The sequence below is a fragment of the Protopterus annectens genome, chromosome 5.part0 (genome assembly GCF_019279795.1).
Source record: "Protopterus annectens isolate FY-2018-M chromosome 5.part0, PAN1.0, whole genome shotgun sequence".
NCBI classification, from domain to species: Eukaryota; Metazoa; Chordata; order Ceratodontiformes; family Protopteridae; genus Protopterus; species Protopterus annectens.
In genome coordinates this window covers 891,589,637-891,608,782 of record NC_056735.1, presented here as the reverse complement: position 1 = coordinate 891,608,782, position 19,146 = coordinate 891,589,637, and the positions used below count along the sequence as shown (strand labels likewise).

The 19,146-nt window shown below is 45.8% G+C and overlaps 6 non-coding genes across 6 annotated transcripts; all 6 read right to left on the bottom strand.

The window, feature by feature from the left end:
• Positions 1 to 2,052: 2,052 nt before the first annotated feature.
• Positions 2,053 to 2,122, bottom strand: TRNAG-CCC. Its single transcript has one exon. It is a non-coding gene; the product is annotated as a tRNA-Gly (tRNA).
• A 2,869-nt stretch (positions 2,123 to 4,991) lies between these two features.
• On the bottom strand, positions 4,992 to 5,061 carry TRNAG-CCC. Its single transcript has one exon. It is a non-coding gene; the product is annotated as a tRNA-Gly (tRNA).
• A 2,864-nt stretch (positions 5,062 to 7,925) lies between these two features.
• Positions 7,926 to 7,996, bottom strand: TRNAG-CCC. The gene has a single exon. It is a non-coding gene; the product is annotated as a tRNA-Gly (tRNA).
• Positions 7,997 to 10,849: 2,853 nt separating this feature from the next.
• TRNAG-CCC lies at positions 10,850 to 10,920 on the bottom strand. The gene has a single exon. It is a non-coding gene; the product is annotated as a tRNA-Gly (tRNA).
• A 2,849-nt stretch (positions 10,921 to 13,769) lies between these two features.
• On the bottom strand, positions 13,770 to 13,839 carry TRNAG-CCC. Its single transcript has one exon. It is a non-coding gene; the product is annotated as a tRNA-Gly (tRNA).
• Positions 13,840 to 16,696: 2,857 nt separating this feature from the next.
• TRNAG-CCC lies at positions 16,697 to 16,767 on the bottom strand. Its single transcript has one exon. It is a non-coding gene; the product is annotated as a tRNA-Gly (tRNA).
• Between the last annotated feature and the right edge of the window lie 2,379 nt (positions 16,768 to 19,146).

Here is a 19,146-nt window from a genome sequence, read left to right as displayed (position 1 = left end):
ACAGTCTGAACGAATGACTTCTGGAAGCAATCGTTATGTGAAATGTCAATCTACGCTACCTGGCACCATGCGGTCTATTCCTTTCATGGGAGAAGGACACCTCGACTCTCTACTAAGATAAGACACGGTACAATCTTGTTAAGATTTTAAAAGTCTTCTCAGCTCCTTCTGCTCTATCTTGGGCTGCTGCGACCACCGTGAGCCCCTTATGGGAGCATTCGGTCAGCAGGTGCCGTACAGCTCACTTGCCCTAAAGGGTGAGTGACTCACAGACAGGACTAGAAGTTCAAACGTCAGTTAGTCTCACTTTCACGCTTAAATCTGGGCTACTTTATTTTCATTTTTCACTTATAAGGAACCTGCTCTTTATTTTTGCCTACCATCTTGCACTCTCCAGGGTATCAAATGTCTGATCCTCCGACCAAACCCTTATTTGTGCAGATTGTGCACCTGCTTGCTTGCTTAGCTTGTGAAGACTACATTGCATTATTTTTATTTCTTTGTCCTGGAAAGGCCCTGAGAAATGTCTGTATTCCGGGTCAGATATGGATTCCCCGAAAAGAGAGAGAGAGAGAGAGAGAGAGGGAGAGACTTCCAGATTTGACAGACAATTCTGTGGGGCAGAAAGCCTACCTCAGCACAGAGCTGGGACATTCTGTCTGGGGGCTTAGTCTCCAAACTGGAGTAGTGCTCAGCTCTGCATACTGCTTTAGCTAGGCTCGGTGGATGTTTTTTTTTTCCCCCACCCTGCCCACCCCTCCTTTATTGCAGTCTTTAAATACTCTTTCTAAAATCTATTCTCCAATCACTATTCCCATGCTAGTGTCAGCTTCACGGCATTGGGTGTAGCACCTTAAAGAGTACTGTAGCCACTCTGTCTGCCTTGATTCTTGTAGCTAGAAAGTCATACAGTTTCCATGTCAGAATTCAATTTTCCTGGTGCTGCCTCTGCTTGTGTTGCTGTTACATTTCCTTTCTATCATCACTGTTTCCTCCCCAGCTGTACCTGATGCTTCTGCAGCCCTAGACCAGGTGCCTAACAATATATCCTGGCTCATGTCTGCTGCTCAAAAAAGCAAGACACAATTCATCCATAGCTTGAGCCTGTCTCTACATTCAAGAAAATAATCTGAACTCCAACTCTTCTCATTTCAGTCTTGTGGTGCACCTGAGAGATGGATCTCAGACTTTTCCCAACTAAATCCTCAGACTCCATCTGTAGCAGTCACTCGTGTGTCAGGAGAGAAACAGTTTAATGCATGCGCATTTAACGCCTTTGTGGGGTAAAATCTGAAAATCTGAGGGGGGGTGAACGTAGGTTTGCCAGCACAGAACTCCGATTTTTGAAAACGTGGCTCACTGAACGTTAAAAGGACAGCAACGTTTTACTGTGAGAGTTTGAGAAAATTTGTGAAAATGCACAATGGCGCATGTTTCAGTAGCAACAGATGTTCCATTGTGGTGATCCTTAAAACAGGAGACTGTATCTTCCAAATGGAAGATAACCACTGGCTGGTATCTACTGGCCTATACTGGCCGTGACCGTACACGCCTTGCTGTGCTGGAGTCTCCTTGTCGGCGGTGGTGATATCTTTTGAGCTACCCACCCTTAGCGATACTCAATGAAAGGCAGTATGTTGGAACTGTATCATCTGATCGTTTTATCACACAAGACCGTTTCCCAGAAAACATTTCTTTGTTGCATCAAGAAACAGATTTCATTTGCAGCATAATGCAACCTGCAGTCTTCTGGTCACTTGAGTCAGAATGGAGAGTCACCTAAAGACACGCTTAGCATGTTCTCTCCTTCTGCGTGGTAATCAGTCATGACCCGAAAGAGGTTAGCTGGTTTACATCTGAAAGCCAACCGATTTTGCACGTCACGTCTAGTGGAAGTGCTGCTGCAACATCTTTAGATGACGTGAAAGCTTTTCTGATCTCTTTCTAACACGGACGGTGCCATAAGAAGAGCTTCTTGAAAGCTTTCTGTAACAGAACATGACATGCACGACAGCACTTCTGAGGTGTGTGTGAGTATGCAAAAGCCAAAGATGCATTGGCCGGAATCGAACCCGGGTCTCCTGCGTGGGAGGCAAGAATTCTACCACTGAACCACCAATGCAAGCACACTGCAGGCTCCTGATGGGTTCACCGAGTATCGTTCCTGCCGTATTCCAGGAGTGACCAGTACTTTGCTTTCAGGAACACGTTCCCAGGTGACAAATACACGTCACAGAATACCGTGTAGATGGCTTTGAGCTATCACCAGTAGGGAAAGAGTCTGGTCTCATGAGCGTGACTAGAGCAGTGCAAGGCCAAGCTGGATAGACAGAGATTCTTGCAGAAAGTAAACTGATGTCACAGCAACCTGGCAAGGGCTGTGCTACGTTTTACTGGCAGACAAAGCAATCAGTGATAAGCCTAATGGATTTCTGAACCACTTCTGCAAAGGAGCACACTCTCCAGCATTTGTTAGCACATCCTTACCTGTAAACTCTTAAAGAGCACTGACTCCTCAAAAGTGGATGTCAAATGGCTTGCGCACGAGGAGGAGCTTACCGGACATAGTTAAAAGACAGAGAGAACCAGAGCCGTACTGCCTCTGAGAGCACAAGGGGAACACTGATTTGTACAATTCTCTTAGTGGCCCTCCTTTCTGGAGGATACAATGCTTCGGAAGCTCTTTATTTTTCCTGCATCATGCACCTTGCAAAGATGTGGGAAAGGCCAGCAGGAAATAAAGCCCAGGCCACATGCATGGCAGGCAAGAATTCAACCGCTCAACTACCAAAGCTCACATCCCCAGTGTTGTCACAGACCCATCACACCTGCACCGACAGAAGCAAGCAGTCTTTTCCTTCATGCTCTTCTTCCTAAGGGAAAAATATCTTTCGCTTAACCTAAAGTTGTTCAGGCTAGCTTTTAGGATTCACAGTCTGAACGAATGACTTCTGGAAGCAATCGTTATGTGAAATGTCAATCTACGCTACCTGTCACCATGCGGTCTATTCCTTTCATGGGAGAAGGACACCTCGACTCTCTACTAAGATAAGACACGGTACAATCTTGTTAAGATTTTAAAAGTCTTCTCAGCTCCTTCTGCTCTATCTTGGGCTGCTGCGACCACCGTGAGCCCCTTATGGGAGCATTCGGTCAGCAGGTGCCGTACAGCTCACTTGCCCTAAAGGGTGAGTGACTCACAGACAGGACTAGAAGTTCAAACGTCAGTTAGTCTCACTTTCACGCTTAAATCTGGGCTACTTTATTTTCATTTTTCACTTATAAGGAACCTGCTCTTTATTTTTGCCTACCATCTTGCACTCTCCAGGGTATCAAATGTCTGATCCTCCGACCAAACCCTTATTTGTGCAGATTGTGCACCTGCTTGCTTGCTTAGCTTGTGAAGACTACATTGCATTATTTTTATTTCTTTGTCCTGGAAAGGCCCTGAGAAATGTCTGTATTCCGGGTCAGATATGGATTCCCCGAAAAGAGAGAGAGAGAGAGAGAGAGAGAGAGAGGGAGAGACTTCCAGATTTGACAGACAATTCTGTGGGGCAGAAAGCCTACCTCAGCACAGAGCTGGGACATTCTGTCTGGGGGCTTAGTCTCCAAACTGGAGTAGTGCTCAGCTCTGCATACTGCTTTAGCTAGGCTCGGTGGATGTTTTTTTTTTTTCCCCCACCCTGCCCACCCCTCCTTTATTGCAGTCTTTAAATACTCTTTCTAAAATCTATTCTCCAATCACTATTCCCATGCTAGTGTCAGCTTCACGGCATTGGGTGTAGCACCTTAAAGAGTACTGTAGCCACTCTGTCTGCCTTGATTCTTGTAGCTAGAAAGTCATACAGTTTCCATGTCAGAATTCAATTTTCCTGGTGCTGCCTCTGCTTGTGTTGCTGTTACATTTCCTTTCTATCATCACTGTTTCCTCCCCAGCTGTACCTGATGCTTCTGCAGCCCTAGACCAGGTGCCTAACAATATATCCTGGCTCATGTCTGCTGCTCAAAAAAGCAAGACACAATTCATCCATAGCTTGAGCCTGTCTCTACATTCAAGAAAATAATCTGAACTCCAACTCTTCTCATTTCAGTCTTGTGGTGCACCTGAGAGATGGATCTCAGACTTTTCCCAACTAAATCCTCAGACTCCATCTGTAGCAGTCACTCGTGTGTCAGGAGAGAAACAGTTTAATGCATGCGCATTTAACGTCTTTGTGGGGTAAAATCTGAAAATCTGAGGGGGGGTGAACGTAGGTTTGCCAGCACAGAACCCCGATTTTTGAAAACGTGGCTCACTGAACGTTAAAAGGACAGCAACGTTTTACTGTGAGAGTTTGAGAAAATTTGTGAAAATGCACAATGGCGCATGTTTCAGTAGCAACAGATGTTCCATTGTGGTGATCCTTAAAACAGGAGACTGTATCTTCCAAATGGAAGATAACCACTGGCTGGTATCTACTGGCCTATACTGGCCGTGACCGGTACACGCCTTGCTGTGCTGGAGTCTCCTTGTCGGCGGTGGTGATATCTTTTGAGCTACCCACCCTTAGCGATACTCAATGAAAGGCAGTATGTTGGAACTGTATCATCTGATCGTTTTATCACACAAGACCGTTTCCCAGAAAACATTTCTTTGTTGCATCAAGAAACAGATTTCATTTGCAGCATAATGCAACCTGCAGTCTTCTGGTCACTTGAGTCAGAATGGAGAGTCACCTAAAGACACGCTTAGCATGTTCTCTCCTTCTGCGTGGTAATCAGTCATGACCCGAAGAGGTTAGCTGGTTTACATCTGAAAGCCAACCGATTTTGCACGTCACGTCTAGTGGAAGTGCTGCTGCAACATCTTTAGATGACGTGAAAGCTTTTCTGATCTCTTTCTAACACGGACGGTGCCATAAGAAGAGCTTCTTGAAAGCTTTCTGTAACAGAACATGACATGCACGACAGCACTTCTGAGGTGTGTGTGAGTATGCAAAAGCCAAAGATGCATTGGCCGGAATCGAACCCGGGTCTCCTGCGTGGGAGGCAAGAATTCTACCACTGAACCACCAATGCAAGCACACTGCAGGCTCCTGATGGGTTCACCGAGTATCGTTCCTGCCGTATTCCAGGAGTGACCAGTACTTTGCTTTCAGGAACACGTTCCCAGGTGACAAATACACGTCACAGAATACCGTGTAGATGGCTTTGAGCTATCACCAGTAGGGAAAGAGTCTGGTCTCATGAGCGTGACTAGAGCAGTGCAAGGCCAAGCTGGATAGACAGAGATTCTTGCAGAAAGTAAACTGATGTCACAGCAACCTGGCAAGGGCTGTGCTACGTTTTACTGGCAGACAAAGCAATCAGTGATAAGCCTAATGGATTTCTGAACCACTTCTGCAAAGGAGCACACTCTCCAGCATTTGTTAGCACATCCTTACCTGTAAACTCTTAAAGAGCACTGACTCCTCAAAAGTGGATGTCAAATGGCTTGCACGAGGAGGAGCTTACCGGACATAGTTAAAAGACAGAGAGAACCAGAGCCGTACTGCCTCTGAGAGCACAAGGGGAACACTGATTTGTACAATTCTCTTAGTGGCCCTCCTTTCTGGAGGATACAATGCTTCGGAAGCTCTTTATTTTTCCTGCATCATGCACCTTGCAAAGATGTGGGAAAGGCCAGCAGGAAATAAAGCCCAGGCCACATGCATGGCAGGCAAGAATTCAACCGCTCAACTACCAAAGCTCACATCCCCAGTGTTGTCACAGACCCATCACACCTGCACCGACAGAAGCAAGCAGTCTTTTCCTTCATGCTCTTCTTCCTAAGGGAAAAATATCTTTCGCTTAACCTAAAGTTGTTCAGGCTAGCTTTTAGGATTCACAGTCTGAACGAATGACTTCTGGAAGCAATCGTTATGTGAAATGTCAATCTACGCTACCTGTCACCATGCGGTCTATTCCTTTCATGGGAGAAGGACACCTCGACTCTCTACTAAGATAAGACACGGTACAATCTTGTTAAGATTTTAAAAGTCTTCTCAGCTCCTTCTGCTCTATCTTGGGCTGCTGCGACCACCGTGAGCCCCTTATGGGAGCATTCGGTCAGCAGGTGCCGTACAGCTCACTTGCCCTAAAGGGTGAGTGACTCACAGACAGGACTAGAAGTTCAAACGTCAGTTAGTCTCACTTTCACGCTTAAATCTGGGCTACTTTATTTTCATTTTTCACTTATAAGGAACCTGCTCTTTATTTTTGCCTACCATCTTGCACTCTCCAGGGTATCAAATGTCTGATCCTCCGACCAAACCCTTATTTGTGCAGATTGTGCACCTGCTTGCTTGCTTAGCTTGTGAAGACTACATTGCATTATTTTTATTTCTTTGTCCTGGAAAGGCCCTGAGAAATGTCTGTATTCCGGGTCAGATATGGATTCCCCGAAAAGAGAGAGAGAGAGAGAGAGAGAGAGAGGGAGAGACTTCCAGATTTGACAGACAATTCTGTGGGGCAGAAAGCCTACCTCAGCACAGAGCTGGGACATTCTGTCTGGGGGCTTAGTCTCCAAACTGGGGTAGTGCTCAGCTCTGCATACTGCTTTAGCTAGGCTCGGTGGATGTTTTTTTTTTTCCCCCACCCTGCCCACCCCTCCTTTATTGCAGTCTTTAAATACTCTTTCTAAAATCTATTCTCCAATCACTATTCCCATGCTAGTGTCAGCTTCACGGCATTGGGTGTAGCACCTTAAAGAGTACTGTAGCCACTCTGTCTGCCTTGATTCTTGTAGCTAGAAAGTCATACAGTTTCCATGTCAGAATTCAATTTTCCTGGTGCTGCCTCTGCTTGTGTTGCTGTTACATTTCCTTTCTATCATCACTGTTTCCTCCCCAGCTGTACCTGATGCTTCTGCAGCCCTAGACCAGGTGCCTAACAATATATCCTGGCTCATGTCTGCTGCTCAAAAAAGCAAGACACAATTCATCCATAGCTTGAGCCTGTCTCTACATTCAAGAAAATAATCTGAACTCCAACTCTTCTCATTTCAGTCTTGTGGTGCACCTGAGAGATGGATCTCAGACTTTTCCCAACTAAATCCTCAGACTCCATCTGTAGCAGTCACTCGTGTGTCAGGAGAGAAACAGTTTAATGCATGCGCATTTAACGTCTTTGTGGGGTAAAATCTGAAAATCTGAGGGGGGGTGAACGTAGGTTTGCCAGCACAGAACCCCGATTTTTGAAAACGTGGCTCACTGAACGTTAAAAGGACAGCAACGTTTTACTGTGAGAGTTTGAGAAAATTTGTGAAAATGCACAATGGCGCATGTTTCAGTAGCAACAGATGTTCCATTGTGGTGATCCTTAAAACAGGAGACTGTATCTTCCAAATGGAAGATAACCACTGGCTGGTATCTACTGGCCTATACTGGCCGTGACCGGTACACGCCTTGCTGTGCTGGAGTCTCCTTGTCGGCGGTGGTGATATCTTTTGAGCTACCCACCCTTAGCGATACTCAATGAAAGGCAGTATGTTGGAACTGTATCATCTGATCGTTTTATCACACAAGACCGTTTCCCAGAAAACATTTCTTTGTTGCATCAAGAAACAGATTTCATTTGCAGCATAATGCAACCTGCAGTCTTCTGGTCACTTGAGTCAGAATGGAGAGTCACCTAAAGACACGCTTAGCATGTTCTCTCCTTCTGCGTGGTAATCAGTCATGACCCGAAGAGGTTAGCTGGTTTACATCTGAAAGCCAACCGATTTTGCACGTCACGTCTAGTGGAAGTGCTGCTGCAACATCTTTAGATGACGTGAAAGCTTTTCTGATCTCTTTCTAACACGGACGGTGCCATAAGAAGAGCTTCTTGAAAGCTTTCTGTAACAGAACATGACATGCACGACAGCACTTCTGAGGTGTGTGTGAGTATGCAAAAGCCAAAGATGCATTGGCCGGGAATCGAACCCGGGTCTCCTGCGTGGGAGGCAAGAATTCTACCACTGAACCACCAATGCAAGCACACTGCAGGCTCCTGATGGGTTCACCGAGTATCGTTCCTGCCGTATTCCAGGAGTGACCAGTACTTTGCTTTCAGGAACACGTTCCCAGGTGACAAATACACGTCACAGAATACCGTGTAGATGGCTTTGAGCTATCACCAGTAGGGAAAGAGTCTGGTCTCATGAGCGTGACTAGAGCAGTGCAAGGCCAAGCTGGATAGACAGAGATTCTTGCAGAAAGTAAACTGATGTCACAGCAACCTGGCAAGGGCTGTGCTACGTTTTACTGGCAGACAAAGCAATCAGTGATAAGCCTAATGGATTTCTGAACCACTTCTGCAAAGGAGCACACTCTCCAGCATTTGTTAGCACATCCTTACCTGTAAACTCTTAAAGAGCACTGACTCCTCAAAAGTGGATGTCAAATGGCTTGCACGAGGAGGAGCTAACGGACATAGTTAAAAGACAGAGAGAACCAGAGCCGTACTGCCTCTGAGAGCACAAGGGGAACACTGATTTGTACAATTCTCTTAGTGGCCCTCCTTTCTGGAGGATACAATGCTTCAGAAGCTCTTTATTTTTCCTGCATCATGCACCTTGCAAAGATGTGGGAAAGGCCAGCAGGAAATAAAGCCCAGGCCACATGCATGGCAGGCAAGAATTCAACCGCTCAACTACCAAAGCTCACATCCCCAGTGTTGTCACAGACCCATCACACCTGCACCGACAGAAGCAAGCAGTCTTTTCCTTCATGCTCTTCTTCCTAAGGGAAAAATATCTTTCGCTTAACCTAAAGTTGTTCAGGCTAGCTTTTAGGATTCACAGTCTGAACGAATGACTTCTGGAAGCAATCGTTATGTGAAATGTCAATCTACGCTACCTGTCACCATGCGGTCTATTCCTTTCATGGGAGAAGGACACCTCGACTCTCTACTAAGATAAGACACGGTACAATCTTGTTAAGATTTTAAAAGTCTTCTCAGCTCCTTCTGCTCTATCTTGGGCTGCTGCGACCACCGTGAGCCCCTTATGGGAGCATTCGGTCAGCAGGTGCCGTACAGCTCACTTGCCCTAAAGGGTGAGTGACTCACAGACAGGACTAGAAGTTCAAACGTCAGTTAGTCTCACTTTCACGCTTAAATCTGGGCTACTTTATTTTCATTTTTCACTTATAAGGAACCTGCTCTTTATTTTTGCCTACCATCTTGCACTCTCCAGGGTATCAAATGTCTGATCCTCCGACCAAACCCTTATTTGTGCAGATTGTGCACCTGCTTGCTTGCTTAGCTTGTGAAGACTACATTGCATTATTTTTATTTCTTTGTCCTGGAAAGGCCCTGAGAAATGTCTGTATTCGGGTCAGATATGGATTCCCGAAAAGAGAGAGAGAGAGAGAGAGGGAGAGACTTCCAGATTTGACAGACAATTCTGTGGGGCAGAAAGCCTACCTCAGCACAGAGCTGGGACATTCTGTCTGGGGGCTTAGTCTCCAAACTGGAGTAGTGCTCAGCTCTGCATACTGCTTTAGCTAGGCTCGGTGGATGTTTTTTTTTTCCCCCACCCTGCCCACCCCTCCTTTATTGCAGTCTTTAAATACTCTTTCTAAAATCTATTCTCCAATCACTATTCCCATGCTAGTGTCAGCTTCACGGCATTGGGTGTAGCACCTTAAAGAGTACTGTAGCCACTCTGTCTGCCTTGATTCTTGTAGCTAGAAAGTCATACAGTTTCCATGTCAGAATTCAATTTTCCTGGTGCTGCCTCTGCTTGTGTTGCTGTTACATTTCCTTTCTATCATCACTGTTTCCTCCCCAGCTGTACCTGATGCTTCTGCAGCCCTAGACCAGGTGCCTAACAATATATCCTGGCTCATGTCTGCTGCTCAAAAAAGCAAGACACAATTCATCCATAGCTTGAGCCTGTCTCTACATTCAAGAAAATAATCTGAACTCCAACTCTTCTCATTTCAGTCTTGTGGTGCACCTGAGAGATGGATCTCAGACTTTTCCCAACTAAATCCTCAGACTCCATCTGTAGCAGTCACTCGTGTGTCAGGAGAGAAACAGTTTAATGCATGCGCATTTAACGTCTTTGTGGGGTAAAATCTGAAAATCTGAGGGGGGGTGAACGTAGGTTTGCCAGCACAGAACCCCGATTTTTGAAAACGTGGCTCACTGAGCGTTAAAAGGACAGCAACGTTTTACTGTGAGAGTTTGAGAAAATTTGTGAAAATGCACAATGGCGCATGTTTCAGTAGCAACAGATGTTCCATTGTGGTGATCCTTAAAACAGGAGACTGTATCTTCCAAATGGAAGATAACCACTGGCTGGTATCTACTGGCCTATACTGGCCGTGACCGGTACACGCCTTGCTGTGCTGGAGTCTCCTTGTCGGCGGTGGTGATATCTTTTGAGCTACCCACCCTTAGCGATACTCAATGAAAGGCAGTATGTTGGAACTGTATCATCTGATCGTTTTATCACACAAGACCGTTTCCCAGAAAACATTTCTTTGTTGCATCAAGAAACAGATTTCATTTGCAGCATAATGCAACCTGCAGTCTTCTGGTCACTTGAGTCAGAATGGAGAGTCACCTAAAGACACGCTTAGCATGTTCTCTCCTTCTGCGTGGTAATCAGTCATGACCCGAAAGAGGTTAGCTGGTTTACATCTGAAAGCCAACCGATTTTGCACGTCACGTCTAGTGGAAGTGCTGCTGCAACATCTTTAGATGACGTGAAAGCTTTTCTGATCTCTTTCTAACACGGACGGTGCCATAAGAAGAGCTTCTTGAAAGCTTTCTGTAACAGAACATGACATGCACGACAGCACTTCTGAGGTGTGTGTGAGTATGCAAAAGCCAAAGATGCATTGGCCGGGAATCGAACCCGGGTCTCCTGCGTGGGAGGCAAGAATTCTACCACTGAACCACCAATGCAAGCACACTGCAGGCTCCTGATGGGTTCACCGAGTATCGTTCCTGCCGTATTCCAGGAGTGACCAGTACTTTGCTTTCAGGAACACGTTCCCAGGTGACAAATACACGTCACAGAATACCGTGTAGATGGCTTTGAGCTATCACCAGTAGGGAAAGAGTCTGGTCTCATGAGCGTGACTAGAGCAGTGCAAGGCCAAGCTGGATAGACAGAGATTCTTGCAGAAAGTAAACTGATGTCACAGCAACCTGGCAAGGGCTGTGCTACGTTTTACTGGCAGACAAAGCAATCAGTGATAAGCCTAATGGATTTCTGAACCACTTCTGCAAAGGAGCACACTCTCCAGCATTTGTTAGCACATCCTTACCTGTAAACTCTTAAAGAGCACTGACTCCTCAAAAGTGGATGTCAAATGGCTTGCACGAGGAGGAGCATCACGGACATAGTTAAAAGACAGAGAGAACCAGAGCCGTACTGCCTCTGAGAGCACAAGGGGAACACTGATTTGTACAATTCTCTTAGTGGCCCTCCTTTCTGGAGGATACAATGCTTCGGAAGCTCTTTATTTTTCCTGCATCATGCACCTTGCAAAGATGTGGGAAAGGCCAGCAGGAAATAAAGCCCAGGCCACATGCATGGCAGGCAAGAATTCAACCGCTCAACTACCAAAGCTCACATCCCCAGTGTTGTCACAGACCCATCACACCTGCACCGACAGAAGCAAGCAGTCTTTTCCTTCATGCTCTTCTTCCTAAGGGAAAAATATCTTTCGCTTAACCTAAAGTTGTTCAGGCTAGCTTTTAGGATTCACAGTCTGAACGAATGACTTCTGGAAGCAATCGTTATGTGAAATGTCAATCTACGCTACCTGTCACCATGCGGTCTATTCCTTTCATGGGAGAAGGACACCTCGACTCTCTACTAAGATAAGACACGGTACAATCTTGTTAAGATTTTAAAAGTCTTCTCAGCTCCTTCTGCTCTATCTTGGGCTGCTGCGACCACCGTGAGCCCCTTATGGGAGCATTCGGTCAGCAGGTGCCGTACAGCTCACTTGCCCTAAAGGGTGAGTGACTCACAGACAGGACTAGAAGTTCAAACGTCAGTTAGTCTCACTTTCACGCTTAAATCTGGGCTACTTTATTTTCATTTTTCACTTATAAGGAACCTGCTCTTTATTTTTGCCTACCATCTTGCACTCTCCAGGGTATCAAATGTCTGATCCTCCGACCAAACCCTTATTTGTGCAGATTGTGCACCTGCTTGCTTGCTTAGCTTGTGAAGACTACATTGCATTATTTTTATTTCTTTGTCCTGGAAAGGCCCTGAGAAATGTCTGTATTCCGGGTCAGATATGGATTCCCCGAAAAGAGAGAGAGAGAGGGAGAGACTTCCAGATTTGACAGACAATTCTGTGGGGCAGAAAGCCTACCTCAGCACAGAGCTGGGACATTCTGTCTGGGGGCTTAGTCTCCAAACTGGAGTAGTGCTCAGCTCTGCATACTGCTTTAGCTAGGCTCGGTGGATGTTTTTTTTTTTTTCCCCACCCTGCCCACCCCTCCTTTATTGCAGTCTTTAAATACTCTTTCTAAAATCTATTCTCCAATCACTATTCCCATGCTAGTGTCAGCTTCACGGCATTGGGTGTAGCACCTTAAAGAGTACTGTAGCCACTCTGTCTGCCTTGATTCTTGTAGCTAGAAAGTCATACAGTTTCCATGTCAGAATTCAATTTTCCTGGTGCTGCCTCTGCTTGTGTTGCTGTTACATTTCCTTTCTATCATCACTGTTTCCTCCCCAGCTGTACCTGATGCTTCTGCAGCCCTAGACCAGGTGCCTAACAATATATCCTGGCTCATGTCTGCTGCTCAAAAAAGCAAGACACAATTCATCCATAGCTTGAGCCTGTCTCTACATTCAAGAAAATAATCTGAACTCCAACTCTTCTCATTTCAGTCTTGTGGTGCACCTGAGAGATGGATCTCAGACTTTTCCCAACTAAATCCTCAGACTCCATCTGTAGCAGTCACTCGTGTGTCAGGAGAGAAACAGTTTAATGCATGCGCATTTAACGTCTTTGTGGGGTAAAATCTGAAAATCTGAGGGGGTGAGCGTAGGTTTGCCAGCACAGAACCCGATTTTTGAAAACGTGGCTCAGTGAGCTTTAAAAGGACAGCAACGTTTTACTGTGAGAGTTTGAGAAAATTTGTGAAAATGCACAATGGCGCATGTTTCAGTAGCAACAGATGTTCCATTGTGGTGATCCTTAAAACAGGAGACTGTATCTTCCAAATGGAAGATAACCACTGGCTGGTATCTACTGGCCTATACTGGCCGTGACTGGTACACGCCTTGCTGTGCTGGAGTCTCCTTGTCGGCGGTGGTGATATCTTTTGAGCTACCCACCCTTAGCGATACTCAATGAAAGGCAGTATGTTGGAACTGTATCATCTGATCGTTTTATCACACAAGACCGTTTCCCAGAAAACATTTCTTTGTTGCATCAAGAAACAGATTTCATTTGCAGCATAATGCAACCTGCAGTCTTCTGGTCACTTGAGTCAGAATGGAGAGTCACCTAAAGACACGCTTAGCATGTTCTCTCCTTCTGCGTGGTAATCAGTCATGACCCGAAAGAGGTTAGCTGGTTTACATCTGAAAGCCAACCGATTTTGCACGTCACGTCTAGTGGAAGTGCTGCTGCAACATCTTTAGATGGCGTGAAAGCTTTTCTGATCTCTTTCTAACACGGACGGTGCCATAAGAAGAGCTTCTTGAAAGCTTTCTGTAACAGAACATGACATGCACGACAGCACTTCTGAGGTGTGTGTGAGTATGCAAAAGCCAAAGATGCATTGGCCGGGAATCGAACCGGGTCTCCTGCGTGGGAGGCAAGAATTCTACCACTGAACCACCAATGCAAGCACACTGCAGGCTCCTGATGGGTTCACCGAGTATCGTTCCTGCCGTATTCCAGGAGTGACCAGTACTTTGCTTTCAGGAACACGTTCCCAGGTGACAAATACACGTCACAGAATACCGTGTAGATGGCTTTGAGCTATCACCAGTAGGGAAAGAGTCTGGTCTCATGAGCGTGACTAGAGCAGTGCAAGGCCAAGCTGGATAGACAGAGATTCTTGCAGAAAGTAAACTGATGTCACAGCAACCTGGCAAGGGCTGTGCTACGTTTTACTGGCAGACAAAGCAATCAGTGATAAGCCTAATGGATTTCTGAACCACTTCTGCAAAGGAGCACACTCTCCAGCATTTGTTAGCACATCCTTACCTGTAAACTCTTAAAGAGCACTGACTCCTCAAAAGTGGATGTCAAATGGCTTGCGCACGAGGAGGAGCTTACGGGACATAGTTAAAAGACAGAGAGAACCAGAGCCGTACTGCCTCTGAGAGCACAAGGGGAACACTGATTTGTACAATTCTCTTAGTGGCCCTCCTTTCTGGAGGATACAATGCTTCGGAAGCTCTTTATTTTTCCTGCATCATGCACCTTGCAAAGATGTGGGAAAGGCCAGCAGGAAATAAAGCCCAGGCCACATGCATGGCAGGCAAGAATTCAACCGCTCAACTACCAAAGCTCACATCCCCAGTGTTGTCACAGACCCATCACACCTGCACCGACAGAAGCAAGCAGTCTTTTCCTTCATGCTCTTCTTCCTAAGGGAAAAATATCTTTCGCTTAACCTAAAGTTGTTCAGGCTAGCTTTTAGGATTCACAGTCTGAACGAATGACTTCTGGAAGCAATCGTTATGTGAAATGTCAATCTACGCTACCTGTCACCATGCGGTCTATTCCTTTCATGGGAGAAGGACACCTCGACTCTCTACTAAGATAAGACACGGTACAATCTTGTTAAGATTTTAAAAGTCTTCTCAGCTCCTTCTGCTCTATCTTGGGCTGCTGCGACCACCGTGAGCCCCTTATGGGAGCATTCGGTCAGCAGGTGCCGTACAGCTCACTTGCCCTAAAGGGTGAGTGACTCACAGACAGGACTAGAAGTTCAAGCGTCAGTTAGTCTCACTTTCACGCTTAAATCTGGGCTACTTTATTTTCATTTTTCACTTATAAGGAACCTGCTCTTTATTTTTGCCTACCATCTTGCACTCTCCAGGGTATCAAATGTCTGATCCTCCGACCAAACCCTTATTTGTGCAGATTGTGCACCTGCTTGCTTGCTTAGCTTGTGAAGACTACATTGCATTATTTTTATTTCTTTGTCCTGGAAAGGCCCTGAGAAATGTCTGTATTCCGGGTCAGATATGGATTCCCCGAAAAGAGAGAGAGAGAGAGAGGGAGAGACTTCCAGATTTGACAGACAATTCTGTGGGGCAGAAAGCCTACCTCAGCACAGAGCTGGGACATTCTGTCTGGGGGCTTAGTCTCCAAACTGGAGTAGTGCTCAGCTCTGCATACTGCTTTAGCTAGGCTCGGTGGATGTTTTTTTTTTTTCCCCCACCCTGCCCACCCCTCCTTTATTGCAGTCTTTAAATACTCTTTCTAAAATCTATTCTCCAATCACTATTCCCATGCTAGTGTCAGCTTCACGGCATTGGGTGTAGCACCTTAAAGAGTACTGTAGCCACTCTGTCTGCCTTGATTCTTGTAGCTAGAAAGTCATACAGTTTCCATGTCAGAATTCAATTTTCCTGGTGCTGCCTCTGCTTGTGTTGCTGTTACATTTCCTTTCTATCATCACTGTTTCCTCCCCAGCTGTACCTGATGCTTCTGCAGCCCTAGACCAGGTGCCTAACAATATATCCTGGCTCATGTCTGCTGCTCAAAAAAGCAAGACACAATTCATCCATAGCTTGAGCCTGTCTCTACATTCAAGAAAATAATCTGAACTCCAACTCTTCTCATTTCAGTCTTGTGGTGCACCTGAGAGATGGATCTCAGACTTTTCCCAACTAAATCCTCAGACTCCATCTGTAGCAGTCACTCGTGTGTCAGGAGAGAAACAGTTTAATGCATGCGCATTTAACGTCTTTGTGGGGTAAAATCTGAAAATCTGAGGGGCGGTGAGCGTAGGTTTCCCAGCACAGAACCCGATTTTTGAAAGCGTGGCTCACTGAGCGTTAAAAGGACAGCAACGTTTTACTGTGAGAGTTTGAGAAAATTTGTGAAAATGCACAATGGCGCATGTTTCAGTAGCAACAGATGTTCCATTGTGGTGATCCTTAAAACAGGAGACTGTATCTTCCAAATGGAAGATAACCACTGGCTGGTATCTACTGGCCTATACTGGCCGTGACCGGTACACGCCTTGCTGTGCTGGAGTCTCCTTGTCGGCGGTGGTGATATCTTTTGAGCTACCCACCCTTAGCGATACTCAATGAAAGGCAGTATGTTGGAACTGTATCATCTGATCGTTTTATCACACAAGACCGTTTCCCAGAAAACATTTCTTTGTTGCATCAAGAAACAGATTTCATTTGCAGCATAATGCAACCTGCAGTCTTCTGGTCACTTGAGTCAGAATGGAGAGTCACCTAAAGACACGCTTAGCATGTTCTCTCCTTCTGCGTGGTAATCAGTCATGACCCGAAAGAGCTTAGCTGGTTTACATCTGAAAGCCAACCGATTTTGCACGTCACGTCTAGTGGAAGTGCTGCTGCAACATCTTTAGATGACGTGAAAGCTTTTCTGATCTCTTTCTAACACGGACGGTGCCATAAGAAGAGCTTCTTGAAAGCTTTCTGTAACAGAACATGACATGCACGACAGCACTTCTGAGGTGTGTGTGAGTATGCAAAAGCCAAAGATGCATTGGCCGGGAATCGAACCCGGGTCTCCTGCGTGGGAGGCAAGAATTCTACCACTGAACCACCAATGCAAGCACACTGCAGGCTCCTGATGGGTTCACCGAGTATCGTTCCTGCCGTATTCCACGAGTGACCAGTACTTTGCTTTCAGGAACACGTTCCCAGGTGACAAATACATGTCACAGAATACCGTGTAGATGGCTTTGAGCTATCACCAGTAGGGAAAGAGTCTGGTCTCATGAGCGTGACTAGAGCAGTGCAAGGCCAAGCTGGATAGACAGAGATTCTTGCAGAAAGTAAACTGATGTCACAGCAACCTGGCAAGGGCTGTGCTACGTTTTACTGGCAGACAAAGCAATCAGTGATAAGCCTAATGGATTTCTGAACCACTTCTGCAAAGGAGCACACTCTCCAGCATTTGTTAGCACATCCTTACCTGTAAACTCTTAAAGAGCACTGACTCCTCAAAAGTGGATGTCAAATGGCTTGCGCACGAGGAGGAGCTTACAGGACATAGTTAAAAGACAGAGAGAACCAGAGCCGTACTGCCTCTGAGAGCACAAGGGGAACACTGATTTGTACAATTCTCTTAGTGGCCCTCCTTTCTGGAGGATACAATGCTTCGGAAGCTCTTTATTTTTCCTGCATCATGCACCTTGCAAAGATGTGGGAAAGGCCAGCAGGAAATAAAGCCCAGGCCACATGCATGGCAGGCAAGAATTCAACCGCTCAACTACCAAAGCTCACATCCCCAGTGTTGTCACAGACCCATCACACCTGCACCGACAGAAGCAAGCAGTCTTTTCCTTCATGCTCTTCTTCCTAAGGGAAAAATATCTTTCGCTTAACCTAAAGTTGTTCAGGCTAGCTTTTAGGATTCACAGTCTGAACGAATGACTTCTGGAAGCAATCGTTATGTGAAATGTCAATCTACGCTACCTGTCACCATGCGGTCTATTCCTTTCATGGGAGAAGGACACCTCGACTCTCTACTAAGATAAGACACGGTACAATCTTGTTAAGATTTTAAAAGTCTTCTCAGCTCCTTCTGCTCTATCTTGGGCTGCTGCGACCACCGTGAGCCCCTTATGGGAGCATTCGGTCAGCAGGTGCCGTACAGCTCACTTGCCCTAAAGGGTGAGTGACTCACAGACAGGACTAGAAGTTCAAGCGTCAGTTAGTCTCACTTTCACGCTTAAATCTGGGCTACTTTATTTTCATTTTTCACTTATAAGGAACCTGCTCTTTATTTTTGCCTACCATCTTGCACTCTCCAGGGTATCAAATGTCTGATCCTCCGACCAAACCCTTATTTGTGCAGATTGTGCACCTGCTTGCTTGCTTAGCTTGTGAAGACTACATTGCATTATTTTTATTTCTTTGTCCTGGAAAGGCCCTGAGAAATGTCTGTATTCGGGTCAGATATGGATTCCCCGAAAAGAGAGAGAGAGAGAGAGAGAGAGGGAGAGACTTCCAGATTTGACAGACAATTCTGTGGGGCAGAAAGCCTACCTCAGCACAGAGCTGGGACATTCTGTCTGGGGGCTTAGTCTCCAAACTGGAGTAGTGCTCAGCTCTGCATACTGCTTTAGCTAGGCTCGGTGGATGTTTTTTTTTTTTTCCCCACCCTGCCCACCCCTCCTTTATTGCAGTCTTTAAATACTCTTTCTAAAATCTATTCTCCAATCACTATTCCCATGCTAGTGTCAGCTTCACGGCATTGGGTGTAGCACCTTAAAGAGTACTGTAGCCACTCTGTCTGCCTTGATTCTTGTAGCTAGAAAGTCATACAGTTTCCATGTCAGAATTCAATTTTCCTGGTGCTGCCTCTGCTTGTGTTGCTGTTACATTTCCTTTCTATCATCACTGTTTCCTCCCCAGCTGTACCTGATGCTTCTGCAGCCCTAGACCAGGTGCCTAACAATATATCCTGGCTCATGTCTGCTGCTCAAAAAAGCAAGACACAATTCATCCATAGCTTGAGCCTGTCTCTACATTCAAGAAAATAATCTGAACTCCAACTCTTCTCATTTCAGTCTTGTGGTGCACCTGAGAGATGGATCTCAGACTTTTCCCAACTAAATCCTCAGACTCCATCTGTAGCAGTCACTCGTGTGTCAGGAGAGAAACAGTTTAATGCATGCGCATTTAACGTCTTTGTGGGGTAAAATCTGAAAATCTGAGGGGGGGTGAACGTAGGTTTGCCAGCACAGAACCCTGATTTTTGAAAACGTGGCTCACTGAACGTTAAAAGGACAGCAACGTTTTACTGTGAGAGTTTGAGAAAATTTGTGAAAATGCACAATGGCGCATGTTTCAGTAGCAACAGATGTTCCATTGTGGTGATCCTTAAAACAGGAGACTGTATCTTCCAAATGGAAGATAACCACTGGCTGGTATCTACTGGCCTATACTGGCCGTGACTGGTACACGCCTTGCTGTGCTGGAGT